Source organism: Heptranchias perlo, chromosome 24, assembly GCF_035084215.1.
Source record: "Heptranchias perlo isolate sHepPer1 chromosome 24, sHepPer1.hap1, whole genome shotgun sequence".
Classification (NCBI taxonomy): Eukaryota; Metazoa; Chordata; class Chondrichthyes; order Hexanchiformes; family Hexanchidae; genus Heptranchias; species Heptranchias perlo.
In genome coordinates this window covers 38593630-38599629 of record NC_090348.1, presented here as the reverse complement: position 1 = coordinate 38599629, position 6000 = coordinate 38593630, and the positions used below count along the sequence as shown (strand labels likewise).

The window sequence follows — 6000 nt, the reverse complement described above, 5'->3', positions numbered from 1 at the left end:
CAGTAGCTGACACCCATATACTGTACAGACCGTGGAATCTGGCCATCATCTCCTGGTATGCAATATACACTACCTGGCGGCCAAACAAGGCAACCTTCCTCGTGTAGCAGCACATCCCACTTTGCTGGCCACCAAACAGGGAGTCAGATACTCCACTGCTCAGCTACTCACTCACGGATTCCATTTCATACCTGTTCATGGGCTTCCTTTCAATTCATTTTTGCCTGGCATTTGGTTTCCCCCCCCCTCCCCCAGTCTTAGCAAAGGCTGACAAATACTTAAAGCAACTTTGAAGCTTTATAAAAACCGAAAGAATATTTGCCTCTGTAAGCAGTCACTTACCAATAAGTACCCACGTCTTGAAACTTGAGCTGCGGGCCAGATTTATGTATCTTCTGTTTGGTTAAATGTCAGTGCAAGGCCAAAGTTGCACCCAGATTTTGCTGGTCGATGAAATTAGCGATAAAATTCGATCCATCCCGATAGATTACTGCCCAGGTAGTGAAGACAAAAATCTACCCCCATTTTTATTGTGTGACACTTTACCAAGAATAGACACAGTACAGAATGATAGATTAAGTATCGAATACAATAGAAATGATGACTATACTAAATACATTTGCTACGTATTGATCTTATTTCAATATATTTAAATATTTTGGTGCATCTTTGAGCCGGGCAGTGACTCTTCAGTACCTCACTCATGTGCCCTTTGCTCCTGTGTGCACCCAAAAGGTGGGTGCCAGCAGCCTATTTGATTGGGGGGGGGGGTGGTGGTTGTGAGAGGGATATCATCACCAAGCTTGATCCTGTTTTCAGCTGAAGTTCACACACATACACTTTGCAGCATGGATAGTGATTAGGACTGAGAACACTGTATGATCTCCCTCTCCCCCCTCCTTATCCCAGGCTAATTTTAGTGTCCCCACCACAAACCCAAGTGAGTTCAGTCTTCTCAGCAAATACTGGGGATCAAGCCTGGAGAAATTACAGACATGGACCTGTGCATTCTACCATTCCATGATATAGTGAGTTGGTGTAACAATGAGCTGTGCTTTCAGGCCACATCATATGTTACAAGTTATATTTTAACCCATCCCAATTGATGTGATAGGTAGGGTAAGCCCTTGTTTCCAAACAGACCCAACAAAGGAACATCGTAGGTTTTGACTTCATAAACTAAGAATTGCACCAACAAATCATTGCAACGTTACCTGGGATGTGACTCAATCTATAGTGAAGCAGCAGTTACCCCAGTTTTTCACATGCATTGTTTTTATCAAAGTGATGTGAGTCAGTTCTCCACACATTGCAAAGACATGCACACAAAAAAGGCCTCAATGCTGACTGTGATACATTGTCCCAACACTGGACTACAAGGAGCCCAGAGCTCCACAGTTAACCACAGTTTAGATACTCAATGGAATCCATAAATTGCAGCATTTGTTTTCCTTAAGTCTATCATGTTCTGCAGTTTCCTCTCTATTTTCAGGCAGTTCTTTGTATCATTTTGTGGTACTGAAGAAATGCTCGTTGTTACATCGTTGTGTGCTCTTGCACAATTACGCCAGTGAGGGTGGGTCCGATTTCATGAGATAACTGGAAGGAAGAAAAGTTTACATGGTATGTTTAGAATAAGGCAGCAGCATCTTTTTCAAATAAAGCAAGAGGGAATGAAGCAATGGAAAGTAGTTCTATTGATGCGGGGCTTGCTGGAAATATTTGTAAGGAATGAGGAACAGACAGATATAGCTGGTGTTTCACAGAGGAGTAGAATGTCCATCTGATGCTGGTCCCGTAACAACAAGCTGAATTTCAGTTTGGTTTGATGTTAGGCACGCATGCCTCTGAATCTGTGAGTTCAAATTCCACAATGCGAATCAAATCTAGGCTAATACTTCAGTGCGGTACTGAGGGAGGGCGGCATTGTCAGAGGTGCTGTCTTTCAGGTGAAATGATAAACTGAGGCCCTGCCTGTCTGATCAAATGAAAAAAATCCAATGGCATATTTTTGAAAAAGAGTTGGGGGTTCTCCTAGATTCCCGGCTAACAGTCATCCCACCACTAATGCCACCAAAAAGGGCAAAGCTGATCATTCATCCCATTACTGTTTGAGAGATGTTGTCGTGTGCAAGTTGACCACCGTGTTTGCTTAAAAAACACTTCAAAAACAATTGATTGGCTGTGAAGCACTTTGGGAAGTCCTGAGGAGATGAAAGGTACTACAGAATGCGAGGCTTTCTTCATTCTAGGAATAAATGTATTTGTATGCATTTTAAACAAAGATGGTAACCTATTTAGAATAACAGGTACAGCAATGTGGTTATGGTACTGGATTAGTAACCCAGAGGTTGCGATTTCAAATCCCACCAGGGCAAATTGTGAAGCTGACATCAGTTAGTCTGCTCATTTGTGGTGAGTACCAGGGAAAAATTACCATGAAAGTGCCCGGATTGTCGTAAGAACCCACCTGATTCACTGATATCCTTCAGGAGGAGGGAACCTGCCGCCCGTGTCCAGTCTGGCCTACATGTGACTCCAGTCCCACACTCCGTGGTTGACTCTGAATTCCCTCTCACGGTGGCTGAGCAAGTTGTACAAACAATTGCAATCGAGGAGCAGGCCCACTACCACCTTCTCAGGGGAACTAAGGATGGGCAATAAATGTGCCCTTCTCAATGCCACCTACATCCCCAGAACAAATAAAACAAGCAGATTAATATCTGTATTAAATAAAGCACATAGAGGAATTTAATATCAATATGCTAAGTGTTTGTAGCTGAGGGATGATTATAGCAGTGAAAAGCAGAGAGTAAAAGGTTCACCTCCCACAATTTGAAGCCTCAGTATAGTTAATTTATAAATACATCACAAAGGAAATGGGGGGGGGGGGAATAACGTTACATAAAAGACTGTAGATCTTGCTATATTTTGCAAAATTGCTTTACTTGGGTAACACCAAATTAGCTGTTGAAAGCTTGTGTTTATCAGGGTGCTGCCGACAATATCAAGTGTCAGAAGACAATCAATTCAGAGGGAAACATAAAGTATGGCAAAGGGAAGCAACAAGTGAGACTTGCAAATATAAAAGTGTCAACGTGCAAAATATTTCAATCGGGGGTATTTCAATAAGTAATAAATAGTCTAGACTTGGCAATAGAATATTGGGGAACTAGAGTACGAGCCATATTGATTTTATCCAGAAGTTGCTCTGAAATCCTGGACCAGGGCTCCTCTGAAGTTCTCTACCGTTGCAACATAAGAACATAAGAAATAGGAGCAGGAGTAGGTCATGTGGCCCCTCGAGCCTGCTCCGCCATTCAATAAGATCATGGCTGATCTTCGACCTCAACTCCACTTTCCCGCCCGATCCTTATATCCCTTGATTCCCCTAGAGACCAAAAATCTATCTATCTCAGCCTTGAATATATTCAATGACTCAGCATCCACAGTCCTCTGGGGTAGAGAATTCCAAAGACTCACAACCCTCTGCGTGAAGAAATTCCTCCTCATCTCAGCCTTGAATGGCCGACCCCATATCCTGCGATTATGCCCCCTAGTTCTAGACTCTCTAGCCAGGGGAAAAAAATCTCTCAGCATCTACTCTGTCAAGCCCCCTCATAATCTTATATGTTTCAATGAGATCACCTCTCATTCTTCTAAACTCCAGAGAGTTTAGGCCCATTCTACTCAACCTCTCTTCATAGGACAACCTTCTCATCCCAGGAATTAATCTAGTGAACCTTCGTTGCACCGCCTCTAAGGCAAGTATATCCTTCCTTAGATAAGGAGACCAAAACTGTACGCAGTACTCCAGGTGAGGTCTCACCAATGCCCTGTATAGCTGTAGTAAGGCTTTCTTACTTTTGTACTCCAACCCCCTTGCAATAAAGGCCATTTGCCTTCCTAATTGCTTGCTGTACCTGCATACTAACTTTTTGTGTTTCTTATACGAGGACACTCAACCTGTCTCCTTAAGATGCTGATTATATTTTAAATAATGGTAGGAGATCACATTTAAGATACTCAAGATACAAAAGGGGGCCACCTTCAATAGGAATGCCAGATGTGAGGAAGCATATACTGCTTAGTGAGTTATTGTGCACTATATTATGTCTTGGTTGAATTGTCCTTTTTGGTAGAAAGTATTTTAAACTAAAGGGAATTGAGCTGTAATTGTTTAGAATTGGTGGCAGCATCATTAATGCATTGGAAGGGTCAAAATAGCTTTGTGTTAATGTGTTATGAGATTCTTCTGCCTGTGATTATAGCAAAAGCATTAGACCATTTAAAATGAACCACTTGACGCCGTCACTAAAACAGTGGACAAAGGAATTTTATACACACGCGCTAAAACAATCATTACTGAGATCGCTCAGGATGATTCCCAATCCATGAGACAACAGTGAATGTTATAACATGGGGTTTTTTGGCAGTGTTTGTTAAGTTCTTATTTTTTAATTTTAAAGATGGCATCATTGAGCAGGCACCACTGTGACTGACAAGAGCAGTGCTGAATCTCATAATGTTAAATGTTTATAACTTGAGGCATAAAATCATGGAGAACTTTATTTTTCTATACACTTACTAATGGGTGAGTATAGTGTTTGTGTATGTGCATCATATTAATAAAGAGAGATAAGTTTAACTTGTATCGCCTCGTGTTAATGGGGTGGCCACGGCCTCAAAATGGAGTCAGTAACATGGCAATGCGGCTAGCGCCATTTTGAAAGGGGCCTACCGCTAGGCACCCAAAACGTTTGCCTGTTTCAGGTAGTGGGCCCATTTCAATATGCAAATTGGGGTCGAAATGGTGGCAGCATGCGCTGTGCACACTCAGATCATTTTCACGGGCAGTAGAGGCAAGTTTCTATTATTTATGTGGGGCCAGAAAAATTAGCTTTTCTTATGCCGTTAAATCGATGTAAAGACCTAATTTTACTGACTTAAAAGTCTGCTGTAATTCACAGTGGCACAAAGAAATTGGATTAATTTACGAAATGGTTAGGTGGTGTATTGGGAAGAAGATAAGGTTGGATGAGATTAATGAACCAAAGTGTATTCACCATCTGACCTGGCGAAGGTGTTTAAAGACAATGGGGGAAAAAAATTTGATAGGGTCCATTTTCGGGTGCGGGTAGCGTGATCCGCTATTACCCCGTGCCCATTGGCCCCTACCCAGGTAGCACGTGAATTTCAAGCTGCCTGCTACTTACCATGATATCTCTGTGCAGCCAGCGCTACCCGCGCTGCTGAGAGGCTGCACAGAGAATGAGGAATTCGGAAATGGGGCGTGATCAGCGCACGTTATCAGCAGCCTGCACCTCAAAGGTGCGGGTGAACATTTTAAATGGAACATGCACAGTTCACTACGAGGAGGGAAAGACGGCCGCAAGGATGGCAGGACTGGTGTGAGAGAGGGCCCCGCGTTTCTCAGATGATGCATTGGAGGCCCTGGTGGAAGGGGTGGATGAAAGGAGGGCCAACATGTACCCGCAGGGTGGCAGAAGACCCTCCAGATTGCAGCTCCGCAGGCATTGGCAGGCTGTGGCCCAGGAAGTGAACTCCAGGAGCATGGCACCACGCACCTGGGTGCAGTGTCGAAAGAAGTTCAATGATTTGACATGAGTGGTCAAGGTGAGTGAATGCAAGTGTCAAGTAGCACATCCAACCAACTGCGCCACTGCTCCATGCATCACACTCCCCGTCACCCACCCACCAACAAACAGTGCCCATCCACACGCAATGCTGCACTCGGCATGCTGCATCTCACCCGCACTTGCAGGCCACACAACCACCACTCACGGGTCACACACACACCGACAGCTATTCGACCACGACAGGCACATCACCACACACCTTGCAGGATACTCATTGACAAACTGTCCTCCGTCTTGCAGGAGCAGGTGGCGCATAACAGCCGGCAGCTGGAGAGACCCGAGGGTGGACAGGGATGCTTACAAGTCCTCACCCCCCTAGAGGAGACAGTGCTTTGGATCA

The 6000-nt window shown here is 44.0% G+C and overlaps 1 long non-coding RNA gene across 1 annotated transcript in view; it reads right to left on the bottom strand.

Moving 5' to 3' along the window:
• Positions 1-499: 499 nt before the first annotated feature.
• Positions 500-6000, bottom strand: part of LOC137341879 (uncharacterized) — a 32314-nt gene continuing 26813 nt past the window's right edge. The window contains exons 2-3 of the long non-coding RNA XR_010967149.1: positions 2471-2685; positions 500-1599 (exon numbers count right to left, since the gene is read on the bottom strand). This is a non-coding gene — a long non-coding RNA (uncharacterized lncRNA). The remainder of the gene's footprint in view (positions 1600-2470; positions 2686-6000) is intronic.